General features: G+C 40.7%; 1 protein-coding gene across 4 annotated transcripts in view; it reads left to right on the top strand.

The window, feature by feature from the left end:
- The window catches only part of PUDP (pseudouridine 5'-phosphatase), a 463,943-nt gene that overhangs the window by 179,778 nt on the left and 270,479 nt on the right, over window positions 1-13,686 (top strand). Inside the window, exon 6 of one of the 4 annotated variants that reach the window (XR_002071975.2) lies at window positions 1,263-4,923. The exons of the other annotated variants lie outside the window; for them this stretch is intronic. The gene's annotated coding sequence lies outside the window, so the exon portion shown is untranslated. Of the gene's footprint in view, window positions 1-1,262; window positions 4,924-13,686 lie in introns of those variants that run through there. 4 annotated transcript variants of the gene reach the window in all.

Raw genomic sequence — 13,686 nt, 5'->3', positions numbered from 1 at the left:
GGGTAGGGAATCCAGGTTCTCTCCTGTTTTATTACTTACTGTCCTTAACTATGGCCTTGGGAAAATTAGTTTCTTCATTTGAAAAAAACGGTCTGTTAATATTTAATTTAGAGAGCTCTTGTGAAATGTAAGTAGGAAATGTATATAAAATATTTATTACTTTCCTTCGCACCTTGGAGATGCTCACAATACGGGTTTCCTTTTATCCCAACCAAGAATAGCCTCCAGGTTGAAGCAGGAGAGTTCTATGAGAAATATGGTATTTAAGAATTTTTTTCTGGAGGAAGGCAACAGAGATGAAATTGAATTAGAAATAATTGAACATGGAGAAAAGGAACTCAATAAAAATAAGAAATAAATATAACTTTAGGTATTTTGAAAATTGATACATTAAAAAAAATCCCATGGTCACACAACTCAAGAAATGATTAACAGTGGAGAAACTCAACAGATACTATCTTTAATAGATGACCATGGTTAACATCTTCAGTGTTGAGTCATATGGAAATCATGGACCCCTGATAGGATGTGATGGGAAGGACACCTTCCCTCTGAGGACTTCTTCCCCAAAACCCCTATCTCTGCAGTTTAATCATTAGAAGGCATCAGACAAACCCAGATTGAGAGACAATCTAGAAAATATCTGTGAAGGTTACAAAAAGCAAGAGAATTCTCAGAAATTGTCATGGTGCAGAGGAAACTAGGAGGTTTAATAAGTAAATACAATGTAGTATCCTGGATGGGATCCTGAAACAGAAATATCTCACAATTGAAAACACTGGGAACATCCTCGTAAAGTCTGTAAATACAGTTAATAGTAATGTTCCAAAGTTGGTTGCATAGTTTAGACAAGCAGGCCATGGTCATGTAAGATGTGAATATTAGGGGAAACTGGGTAAATGTTGTAAGGGAAATCTCCATGCTATCTTTATAACTTTTCTGTAAAACTAAAATTATTCCAAAATTAAAAAAAGTTTACTAAAAAATACTAAACAAGACAAAATTAAGAAAAATTATTCCTGATTTAGTACTGGCTATACAAAGAAATTTACTGCCAAATAAACTACTCTAATCTGGGGTTCCAGGATCTGAGGACAGGAGAAAATGAACATGCCAGCTCAAGAACAAAGAAAGAAAATTTGTCCTTCCTCTGCCTTTCTGTTCTATTCAAGTCCCCAGTGGGTTGGATGAGGCCCTCCCGCGTTTGGTGAAGGTAGATCTTCTTTACTCAGGCTACTGATTCAAATGTTAATCTCTTACAGAAACACCCTCACAGACACACCAAAAGTAATGTTTTACCAGCTATCTGGACATCCCTCAGACTGGTCAAGTTGACACATAGAATTAAACATCATATGAGCATCTAAGAGAAGCAATACATGGTTTCTAAGTAGCCACTTAAAGGAGATCAGCACCCTTTGGTTTTGTGGAGCATGGAGTTTGATAGCACATATAGGTTTAATGCCATATGGCCTTGCTTCATTGAGGAAGATGAAGGTCATCAAAGGAGGAGAGAGATATGGAGGGAGAATAGGAGATGGGAATCTTTAAAAGGCATGCAAGGTCACAAAGATCTGGAAGATTATAAGCTGTGAAATGTATGAAGTCTATCCCTCTTCATCTCACTTATGAAATCTTCGATGAAATCTGCAAAACAGATTCACAAAAACTCTGTGTGGCTGGATTTCCCGTGGACATTGGTGAATGAGACAAATTCTGCATGCCATTTGTGTTGGATGACTCAAATAAGGGGCTCCGTTCTAGGTTGTTGATACAGTGCAGTGATCTAGAATGAATGGTCCTTGGCTTTACATTCCTGTTCCATCGTGGTGTCGTAGGTTGACTTAACATGTCACAGTTTTTTACTTCCATGCAATGAAGAGGGTTGGCGTAGGAAACACCAATAGTACCTGCCTCTGTCACTACCACAAAGTTGTCTAGAGTGTCTGTGTTCTTAAATCGTGTTTTTGTCTTGCCTGCTAGCAGGGCATGATGCCATCTAGTTGGTTCAGTTTCCATGGAGGTATACGGTATGCTCCGGTAACAGACCTACTAGATTCCAACATCCTGCAAGATCTCTTTCTTTACTGTTTGATCCATTTCAGGGACAATTTCATTCTGTTGTAATTATCCAGTCTACACCCTTGGATAAAAAATGCGTATACCCAGAAACATTGCAAAAGTTGGCCATAATGGCATGCAAATTACGGAAAATTCTCATACGCAAGAAAATGTTATTGTTTCCTCTAGTGCTGTCAAAAACCTTTGCATTCAAGCACAGTTCGGGCAGCCTTGGTTCACCTGGGAGCTTGTAGAAAATGTAGTATCTCAGGTCCCTTTCCGCCAAGACCTATGGAATCAGAATCTATAATTTTAACAAGACCCCTAGTGGATTTGTGTGCACATTAATGTTTCAGAAGCTCTGCTCCAAAATATACCATGTGAAATCTCAGCTGACCCCGCCAGTGAAGGGAGAAGAGAGCAAAGGAGACCATAGTTGGTACTTGAGAGTCTGACCCTGGGGTTGAAAAAGCAGATTTCCTAACTCCTGCCCTCTTTGTTTTCTGAAAGCCTCAGAGGAGTTTCACCCTAAGACCAAGATGTCAGTTTAACATAAGAACCCTTATTCAAACACTGATTGAGAAAGGCAATCCTTTCCTCCCCTTTTCTAAAGCTTGCAAATAGCTGTCAGAACCAAAGGATCATTTTTTTTAGGTGATTTCTCTCCTGAATACAAAAATAGTCCTTTTGTGTGCTAGGAGAAAGGACTTTGCTCTGTCTGGGACCTCTTCGTTTGTTTTATTTACAGTCTCCAATCATGGTGGTATGGAGGGCAAGGAATCGTGTGTGATAGTCAGTTTTCCTCCTTTTCCTTTTAAAAGACTGGATGTGAAAGCTTATATTGCTGGGAAGCCCAGAAGAGGATACTGTGGGAAGAGGCTCATTCTGTGTAAAGGACGAATAGAATTGCCCACATCTCAGCATTTCTCTGTAACTTCAACCATGTTCAAATTAAGAACAGTAGGGGCCACAATATTCACCATGGTTACATTCAATTAAAATGACCTAATATTTTTAAAAGCCCATTTTATGTAGTTACTACTTGGATTGATAGCTTCAGTGATAAAATGTGATGACAATCCATGTATGTGTCAGTCCCCATCTGTAGCCACTCCACCCTTAAATGTGCCATCTGTGTTTGCTGACTTTAGACCAAGACTCTACATGCAATTCTTAATGTCCCTCCTATTTGTCAGAGTATCAAATTAGTACATGTTCATTCTAAAGCTGCAAAGTATCTATAAGCATAAGGAATGCAATGAAGATCGACAACTACCCTACCCCAGGAATGACCAATGTTTACATTTTATAGTACAGCCTTCCATATTCCCTTCATTATAGCAAGACTTGGAGAATGTTCTTCCACAACATGGGATCCTTAAATAAAACCACTTTGTGAATTAAAAACATTTTATATATTATTCTCGTCTTTCTGTACAAATTCCTAATATTCTTTGGTATCATTGTTACTGGCCAGACATGACTTTATTTGTGAGAATCACACACTTTGTCCCATCTGTCTGACGTCATTGGGTACTTACATTGTTGTCAATGAATCTTCATAGATTTTAATTTTATTTTTAATTTGCATCTTTGTTAATGGACTTTTCTCTAGCATTCTTGTGTTCTTTCGACCATTCAGATTTCCTTCTTCCATCTGGTTTTCCTCACTTTTTAAAATCAATGTTTCCTAGTTGTTCTAGTTCAAAAACAGGTAAAAATACAAACACATTCCATTTTAAAGACTATAAAGAAAAATGCTAAAATATTTGTTTGTAAAGACAAAAGAAAAAAAAAAGGAAAAATACAGAAGTACAGATGTAAATTGGAAATCCCAATCTCCTCATTCCCAGCTTTCTTGCAGGTTCTTCCTCCAAATTTCTCCCTTGTTGGGGGGTAATGACTCCATTGCGTCTATGTTCTACCAGACCCTTTAGTAAGCACATACAATATAGTGTCAGCACACATAGAGTATTTTTAAAATAATGTGAAATCATCCCAAATATTCTATTGTGTGTACATCTTAGATATACTTTTTTTCCATGCACTCCGATTGGGTTACAGTATGGTAATCACACTTAGATGACTTTGGACAATGAAGCCCTTGGACACATATCCTTATACACCTGTGTGCATCTCAGTCTTGGATGCATCCAAACAGCTCTTGGGAAGTGCCAGGAGTCCCCCCATGATCCATCACTTGTGTGCACAGAGAAGGGTGGCCAGCTGAATACAGGCAAAGATGTGTGTACCTGGGCCATATTCTTGCTTTGAAGAGCAGAAGCCCCCATTCTGACCTAGACCTGGAAGGCGAGTGCTGCCATCTACTTTCCTGCTTCAACAGAGCGTGTCTGACGTTTGAGTGGGCACGATGAGCATCATTTCCTCTCAATTCGAGAGGTAGTGACAATTCCACGGATGGACGCCAATTTCCCCAGACTCTTCAGATCACCTAATGTTACATGCTCGGGATGGAGAGAAGGTGGCACCAGCAGAATGGGGTGATAGTCAATGGTGGTAAGAAACAATGGAGACAGGTTTCAGAAGAGTCACAAAAGGATCACCATGAGAGGATCACATCAGTTACAGAACCAAAATCCAGAATTCTCTGAGTGGCTGCTTTTTGCCCCAGATGTGGTAGGTTCCGTGTCTCTGTTGGATCAAGATAATCAATGGAGAGAAGTAAAACTTTCTGGATAGTACTTGTAGCTTTGGACTTTTTTCTTTCTTCTTCTTTTTTCTCAGCTCTGTTCTTTCTGAATTGCGCAGCCATGGCCTTAGGTCATAAAACCTTGAATGGCAGAGAATGGATGTGTTTAACTATTTTATTGAGGGAGAATAAAATATTCATGTTTGCCTCAAGTGTCAGTGTGTTTGATGCTTTGTGAAGTGTTGAAAATGTGGTACCATTTAAGAGAGCTTAAGACTCATACTGAAAGGCAGTTTATCTTTACTGGTGAAATGCCAACATCCTACATTTGAGTTTTAGATCTTGTGAGTGGAGATAACAGGTACCCATTTAATATTTCTGGCACTAATAAAAACATGGTTTTTCAGAATGTCAAGGTTTTATTCCCCACCCATCTCTCTGAATGCCTAGTACTTAGGGGAAGTGTTGCCTACTTTCTCAGCTCCTTACACTGGATAAAGTCTTTGTGTAAAATTTCCTTTTAATCCCAAGTCTGTAAACCACAACAACGAAAACCCAAATAACAAAAATCTGGGATAATGAATGAAACGATTTTGCCTAAGGCTGAAATACATCTTTGAGTCACAGTCCCCTGGGTAGAAAGACTTTCTGCTGAGATGAAAGAAACTTTTAAAATATTTTATATATTAAAGTAATTGCTGAAATGGTAATTGGCAAAGGAAGAAATGTTCTGTTATTCTATTTAATATTTTAGAAGTGCTGGTGATTAAGACTCTGGAGATGTGTAGGTGGTAGCACAGTTGGGAAACATATATGAAAGTCTTGAAATGTACGTGCAGCAAAAAGCCCAGCATAGCACCCAGCCTATGTTACAAGTTCAAGAATTCAAAAAATAGCACATAATGGTCATGATAGTAAGGTACCGTGTAGGGGCTTTGCAGTACACAGAGATAATTGTGAGCGTGTAACTACTAAAGGGTGTTGATGAGATGTTTGTTTTTTAATTTTTTTTTTAACGTTTATTTATTTTTGAGACAGAGAGAGACACAGCATGAACGGGGGAGGGGCAGAGAGAGAGGGAGACACAGAATCGGAAGCAGGCTCCAGGCTCTGAGCCATCAGCCCAGAGCCCGATGCGGGGCTCAAACTCGCGGACCGCGAGATCGTGACCTGAGCTGAAGTCGGACGCTTACCCCCCCAGGCGCCCCGAGATGTTTGTTTATGTGTATGACAATCAAGCCTTGAACAACACATAGTTGAATATCCACATAAACTTTGGACTCCCCCAAAACTACTAGCCTACTCTTGACCAGAAGCCTTAGCAACTGCATACACAGTCAACTAACACATATTTTCTATATGTATTACACACTATATTCCTAGAAACAAGTAAGGTAGAGGAAAGAAAAATGTGATTAAGAAAATCATTAGGAAGAGAAAATGGATTTTCAAAACCAAGGGTTTTGAAAAAATTGCACACGAATGGATCAGTGCTGTTCCAACACGTGTTGTTCATGGGTCAGCTGTAGTTTTCTTCGGCTGCTGGAATGACGTGTTACAAACTGGTGGCTTACAATGACAGATTTATTCTCTGATAGGTCAGGAAGCCAAAAATCCAAAAGCCCAAGGTGTCAGCAGGGGTGTGCACCCTCTGGAGGCCCTAACAACTATGCCTTCCTTGCCCCTTCCAGCTTCCAGTGCTGCCGTCCTCGGCTCTTTGGTCCATGACAGCATCCCTCCCTTCTCTGCCTCCCTCTCTACATGGCCCTCTTCCCTGTGCATCTCTCTGTGCCCTCTCTTCTTAAAAGGATTTGGGGCCCACCCTAAATTCAGAACTGTTTCATCTCCAGATCCCTAATTACATCTGCAAAGACCTTTGTTCCAAATAAGGTCACATTCTGAGATTCTGGGTGGACCTCAGTTTTTTAGGGAGCACCGTGCATCCTTAGGATAGCCGGGGGGGGGGGGGGGTTGGGGATCAGAGTATGCCATCCCGAAATATGCCACTTTGACAGAAGGATTATTTTGAACTGAAGGCAATTAAGAAGCACCAAATGCAGAAAGAGCTCTGTGTCCCCCCACTGTCTGCCCAAAAGCAGGACATACATTTACCTTCGTAAAGGCATTTCACTTCCCCTGCTCTTGTACCAGGAGGAGAACCACCTTGATCGTTGGAGACAGAAGATCGACAAACAAACCTTACTAAAATAATCCTTATCTTCCATTCGTTTCTCTCCATGTTATTTACTTTTCCACAATTTACTACCCTAGGACCCTAGACACTTTTGCCTTTTCATGTTTTCTTTTTAAAGTGTATTTATTTATTTTGAGAGAGACAAAGACAGTACAAGTGGGGAAAGGGCAGAGAAAGAGTGAGGGAGAGAATCTGAAGCAGGCTCTGTGCTCCAAGCACAGAGCCTGACGTGGGGCTTGGACTCACGAAACCATGAGTTCATGACCTGAGCTGAAACCAAAAGTCAGACACCTAACTGACTGAGCCACCCAGGTGCCCCTCCCTTTGCCTTTTCTTGTCACTTACCTACAATGTATTGCCCTTTGTTAAAATGGCATATAAGCTCCTTAGTCTGCCAGGGTCTTCTTTTCTATGAAGGACTCTATATGCACAAATAAACCCTCTTTACTATTAATTTACCTTTTAGCAGTGTAATTTGCGGGCCTCATTACTATAACCTAAGAGGGTAGAGGAAATTTTTTTCCTCCCCTACATATCCAAGGACGCTAAACTTTCTCCTCAATTTCTCCCCACAAAATGCAAGCACAGAACACAGTATCTGGAATGTGAGTATTCTTTATTGCCATTCACCCCAGACCCCAACAGGGAGCCCTAGCAGACCACACCAGTCATGAATGCCATTCTTAGAGCATAGCCTAGAGGAGATCTTGAGTAGGGACGAAAGCAACTTGCACAGCTTTCCTTCCCTTCAATCCCATACTTAAACTTGGGTAGCTGCCCCTAATGGAAAAGAAAGACCTTCTTCCATGGAAAGGAGAATTGGCCCCAGAGTCTAGGAGAGTCCAGCCAAGAGCTTCTTCGCTGGGGCCTGGTACAGACCGCTTAGGGGCAATGGGCATAGGTGACAGGGACAAACTGGCTTTCTTCAGGAGGGCAGCCAAGTGAGAAAAAGAATCGAAAAGAGTGGGACCTCTTGTCCCCCCACTTTGTGGAAGGAGAAATTGAGGCAGGGATGCTTTCTCTGAAAGAACCCTCCCAACAACCCAAGAGGAAACTGTTCCCTGTCATATGAGGCTGAATGCCAGACACTGGAGGAAAACAAAATTAAAAAAGGGATTGATCATTTCCAATAGAGTTCTTCAAGTCTGCTCACTTAGGACTAGCAGACCATTTGCCTCCACCCTCTCTACCCATAAAATAATCTCTGGTGGGCCTTAGATTATATACAAGAGAGATTGCAAGTTTAAAGTTTTAGGAAACTAGGGCTCGTGGTTGTCCCCACCTCTTGGCTGATAAACAATTTCTTCTTTCTTTCCTGTAATTCAGTTATGGTAAATATGGCACTTTGGCCTGACCTAGCTGATTCTCATCAACACCTATAATTTTCATAATAACTCTGTCCTTGTAATGTGAAAACAGCCATGAACAATATCTAAGCCAGTGGATGTGGATGTACCAATAAAACTTTATTTATAAAACCAGGCTGAGGGCTGGATTTGGCTCATGGGCTGTAATGTGCCAACCCTTGCTATAAACCATGAATCAAGCTGAGCCCTGAAAAAAAAAAACCAAAAGCTTAAAAGACCCTTTATTTTAGAGGAAAGGAGAGGCTCAAGCTTGCAGCTCAGTTTTGTGACACTATCCCAGAATGGCTTTTATCCCTTGATTTCAGTGAACACAGCAGAAGGAAGAACTAATCCAATATCAACAATACCAAATATAGAAAAAATGGTATGCAAATCTTTGTGTTTTTTAAAGATCTTTATGCAACTCCTACATAGCTGCCTATAATTCTTGAGTTCTTTTCATGGAATAGCGTCTCTCAGTTGTAACAATAAATATGTCGTCAGGTGTCGGGAAATTCATACCAAAATACGGATTTTAAATTCAAAATATAAAGTTATTTTCTCCAATGCTGTGGCTTCTGGGACACCTCTAAGGAAACCTAACACAGTAACACATTTTCCCCCATACTTTGGCACTACTGTCAATAAGGGTAAAAGTCTATCTCATCTTGAGCAACAGGAGGAAGGTGGTGGTGCAGTAGGAGGAACCTAGACTCCTCTCATCCTAAGACACAACTAGATAACCATCAAATCATCCCAAATATCCCAGAAATTGACTTGAGGATGGAGCAAAGAAACTCCACAACTAAAGAAAGAAAAGAGACAACACTGAAGAAGCCATGAGTCTTGGGGAAGAAGTCTTCTTTGCAAATTCTCGGCACTGCGAAATTTCATGAGGAGGAAAAGCTACAAAATGATTTGCAGGTACACCTGTGATAAATCATGTCCAATCCAGATAGAATAAAGAATAAACAAAAATTAGGCACATTTTGTTCTCACTACCGAACTTCAAAAGGACAGAGTTATAATCACACTTTAAGAAGACAATTTTCTTTTTAATAGATGTGAGTCTCTGGAGGCTAAAAAAAAAAAAGTTTCTCAACATAATTGCTCTATCTTGCTATTTTGCGTTTCCAACTGCCGAAGGATTTTTAAAACTTGGCCCAACTTATGACTCCCAGGTGCGAAGTTCATTCTACAAAACAGTTACTGAAAACTGTTCTCTTAAATTACATTTTGCTGTGCACCGGTTAGTGATATGAAATATCCATATTCTGTATGTCAGATATCTGGACATAAAGAAACAAGTAGAAGTTTTCTTAAAGCTCGATAGCATAATAAACTAGAGATGAATTTAAAAAAAAAAAGAATCTGTCTCATTTTGGGGGACAAGAAATTGGATTCCCTCCATTTTCTTCAGTGTAAAAGATTTCACCAGATCTCTTAAAATGAGGGATGATACCTAGAGATAAAAAGTCACGGTTCGCATAAATCAAAAGAACCAAAGAGCTGAGAACAAGTTTGCAAAAAGATAATTTTAAGCATACATTATAATTGGTCTGCCACAGTACTTATCCATTATCTGCTTTTTTTTTTTTTTTTTTTTTTTTTTTTTAGTTATTACCAATTTTCTGGGACATAATGGACAATTGTGCTTAGGAATTTGAAAGTAAAATGTGACATTTGCAAAAAGGTTTCCTGTTCACCTTTGTACTTCTTAGGTTTGGCAGAATTGGTATTGCAAAAAAAAAAAAAAAAAAAAAAGGAAAGAAAAAGAGAAAAAAAGTTTCTCTGTGAAGGTGGTTCTTAAATTGACATAATTCATGTGAACCTTGACCTGAAACGGGTAGCTTGCTCCATTTGTGTGAGATTTGATCTGTGCTTTAATCCTTCCCTGGGAACAAATGCTTAACTCTGCAAGGATGAAAGAATGGGGGTTACCAAGGACAACGGAGGAGATATGCATGTTCTGGAAGGTGACAGAAAAGAGAAAAATCTGTGCGTGTCAACCTGCACCATTAGGAACTGCAGAGACTTGTGCCTCCCATGTGGAATTACGGAAGAAAGTCCTGGTGGCAAGGGCCATCTATCACCCGTCAGCCACTGCATTGTGAGGCATGAGGGCGCCCAGGTAAGCATGCCTGCACCTGTCCACTTTGAAGTCCCCAGCCTGCCTGGAAGGCTCTGTTCTGGGACTATAAGCCAAAGAATGAAGGGAGGCACGGTTTGGGAAGTTTGCTTTAAGAAGTTCTTATAAATGGCATGGCCACACACACACACACACACACACACACACACACACATTTTTTTTATAAACATTTAATTAAAGGAGAAGCTTCTTGCATAAGGTGTTAACAGACATGTGACAAGTTAATTTTTACTCATTTAAAAGCTTCTAGGAGTGAACCTTCATAAGAGTTAAATATCTTGGAGCTAGCATTTTATTATTTTTTAACTTTATTTATTTTCAGAGAGAGAGAGAGAGAGCGCACAATCACTCAGGGTTCCAACTCATGAACCGTGAGATCATGACCTGATCCTAGATCAAGAGTCAGCTGCTTAACCCACTGAGCCACCCAGGTGTCCCTTGGACAAGCTTGCATTTTAAACACTCAAGCTGTTTTTTTTGTTTGTTTGTTTGTTTGTTTGTTTGTTTTTATAAAGCAAGAGTGATTTTGTAGTGTACTCGCCATAGTAGAGGCACCAGGAAGGGTAGGAAAGAACTGTAGAGGCAAATGATTTGTCTTGTTTATCTTGGGGTGAGTCCTCGGGGTGCAGGCTGGGTCCTGTCCACTGCACCAGAGGTCCGTGGAATCCTGCACCTCCTGCAGACCTTCTTCCCATCGCAAGGTCTCCGCACAAAAGAACTGCCTCTCTTCAATGTTCTGATTTACGCTGACTTGCTCAGTAGCAATTAGGAACAGAAACAGAAATAGCAAAAGCCGTTACTTTATCGGCCGCATACACTTCCATCCTGTGGTGCATAACAAATCTACCTAATTATTCCCTTTGCGTTAGACATCTTTGCTTTTAAATAGAACACGATCTCAAATGTTCACGTCCTTAGTTTTTCTGTCTCCTCCTTTCAGGAGCAAGCCTCTCAAGATAGTGGCCTGTACTTGCTGTCTCCGTGTGCTAATCCCTATTCCTTCCCAGGCCAGTATCAGCCTGGCTTCTGGCCCTTTCATCCCCGCCCCCCAAACAGTGGTCACAAGGACTCCAGAGATTCCATAGCATCGATTGCAACAGATCTGGGTTAGTTTTTTTTTTTAAGGCTTTGTTCTTATGGGACTTCTCACCAACATGGCCCCTTGGCCACTTCCCCATGGGAGATCACTGTACTGTCTTCTCTTGTTCTTCCTTACTGACAGGTCCCTCCCTGTAACTTTTTCCAGTTTCATTCTCCTCTGCCACATGTGTCTGTTGGAGATGAGCAGGTCTTTGTCCTGCAGTCTCTCTTGCTGTATCTCTGCTAGTGTCTCCCCAAGCTACTCTACTCAATCCCACAGTATCATGGAGAAACACCTGTCGATGATTTACAGGAGAGAGTAATAAGAGGGAACACGTACAAAGTGTTCACACCAGAACCTCACCATACCTACTCCTCGTAATGTCCCTATGAGGTAAGTCTTACTATTCTTACTCCCTTTCAACAGATGAGGAAACAGAGGCATATGGAGATTCAGGAACTTGCCCAAGGTCAACATCCAGGATGCAGCAGAGACAGGATTTAATCCAATCTCTTTGTGTTCTTAGACATTACACTCATGACACTATCTCCTGAGCTCAGGATCTGTTTATCCAACTGCCCCTTTGTTGATTTTCCGGTGTGTTTTGAAGCTCAACACGTCTGAAACAAAACAAACGAAGTTGGAAACTTGGTTCTTGTTAAGAACCTCTCTGTGTCTTTGGGCAGGACCACCATCCATCAGAAACCCCAGAGTCACTATGGTCAGTCTACAGGCATTAGAATCAGCAGACAATGACCCCCAGCCCTGGCAGAAGGCTCTGGACCAATCCACTGGTTTTGACTTTATGCAAGAGCACCACAGGGCATCTGGGGAGCTACCATTGAGTTTAGAACGTGACTCCCATCCTCAGGTCACAAGATGGCGCTGGAGCTGAGCATCGCACTGAAGTTCCAGGAGAAGAAAGAGAAAAGCAAGGTCAAGCAAGGTCTCCAGCTGAGACCTTGCCCTAAAGGAAAGTTCCAGAGAACAGCCCCCAGTCTCCTGGTCTCCATTTCTCCTGGTGAAGTGAACCCACCCTCCTTGTCTTTGTCTCATTTAGAGTCACAGCTGTTCTGTGGTCATCTGTGCCCTGTGACAGATCTGGAAGTTTCTTGTCTTTATCCTGTGCCTTTTGTGGTGCAAATGGTGCAAATGAAGGTGAACTAACACCTTCCTTAGTTCCTCTGTACACACTTTGAAAACAAAGTTCTGTTTTTAACATTGGCCTGGGATAGAACACACTGGTCTGTAACAAGAGCATTCTGAGCCCCCCAGCTCCATCATATGAGAAGATATATATTCACATCACAGAAAGGAAGGTTGATGAAGGGCGACGGTGGGAACAGGCAAAGGAACACTGCGTTTGGGCAAAATACGATCGTTTTGGTACACCAGTACAAAATAGGGTTGCTAGATGAAATACAAGACAGCCATTTAAATTTGAATTTCAAGTAAATATGGAACACACACTGAAAAGAATGATCTGTTGTTTATCTGATATTCAAGTTTAACCAAGTATCCCATGTTTTTATTTACTAAATATGGCACCCTTAGTACAAAGTCATTCGTATGTAATATGTTGGCCTCTAGTTTCTGGTCTGTGCAATATAAGATTGATACCAGTGGGGAGGAATAAATAGTTAAGTGATGCTAATGTTTCTCTAGCATCGTGCTTTCAAACTGGGGTCCACATATCTGGAGGGTATGAAAGAGTGAGCTGGAGTTTACAAAGTTATAGCATAACTATGGTTTAGTTCTTTACATTATCGAGTATGGGAAGTGGCAAGTAATTTATAACAGATTTCTGGGCAAGTATCAATTGTATGGAAGTGATTTTTAACACATTTTTTTGGATGTGCCCAATTTTTTTCTGAGTTATTTATACTTTTAATTTTACATTACATCCAATATTGGGACATTCTTATGGGATGGAGTGATAAATTTACTTATGGGATGGAGTGTTAAAAATAAAATGTATGATGCTAAAGAGAACTCACATGTTGTTGTTACACATCCCAAGTTGTCCTGCCTGCTATATAGTCATTGCACCTAAATTGGAAAGCTTGAGGAGGCCTGTTCCAGTCCAGAGATATCCACATAACAAGATGAACCTATTTGATCTTAATCAGATCACAGATCCAATAGGATTCTAAGCACCCGGACAAACTCACGGTCCCGGGTACAAGTGTCAGCCGTCACAATGGG

Source organism: Panthera pardus, unplaced genomic scaffold (assembly GCF_024362965.1).
Source record: "Panthera pardus isolate Hobbes unplaced genomic scaffold, ASM2436296v1 HiC_scaffold_27, whole genome shotgun sequence".
NCBI classification, from domain to species: Eukaryota; Metazoa; Chordata; class Mammalia; order Carnivora; family Felidae; genus Panthera; species Panthera pardus.
Note: the sequence above shows the minus strand (reverse complement) of the source record. Positions and strands in the feature narration are given on the sequence as shown.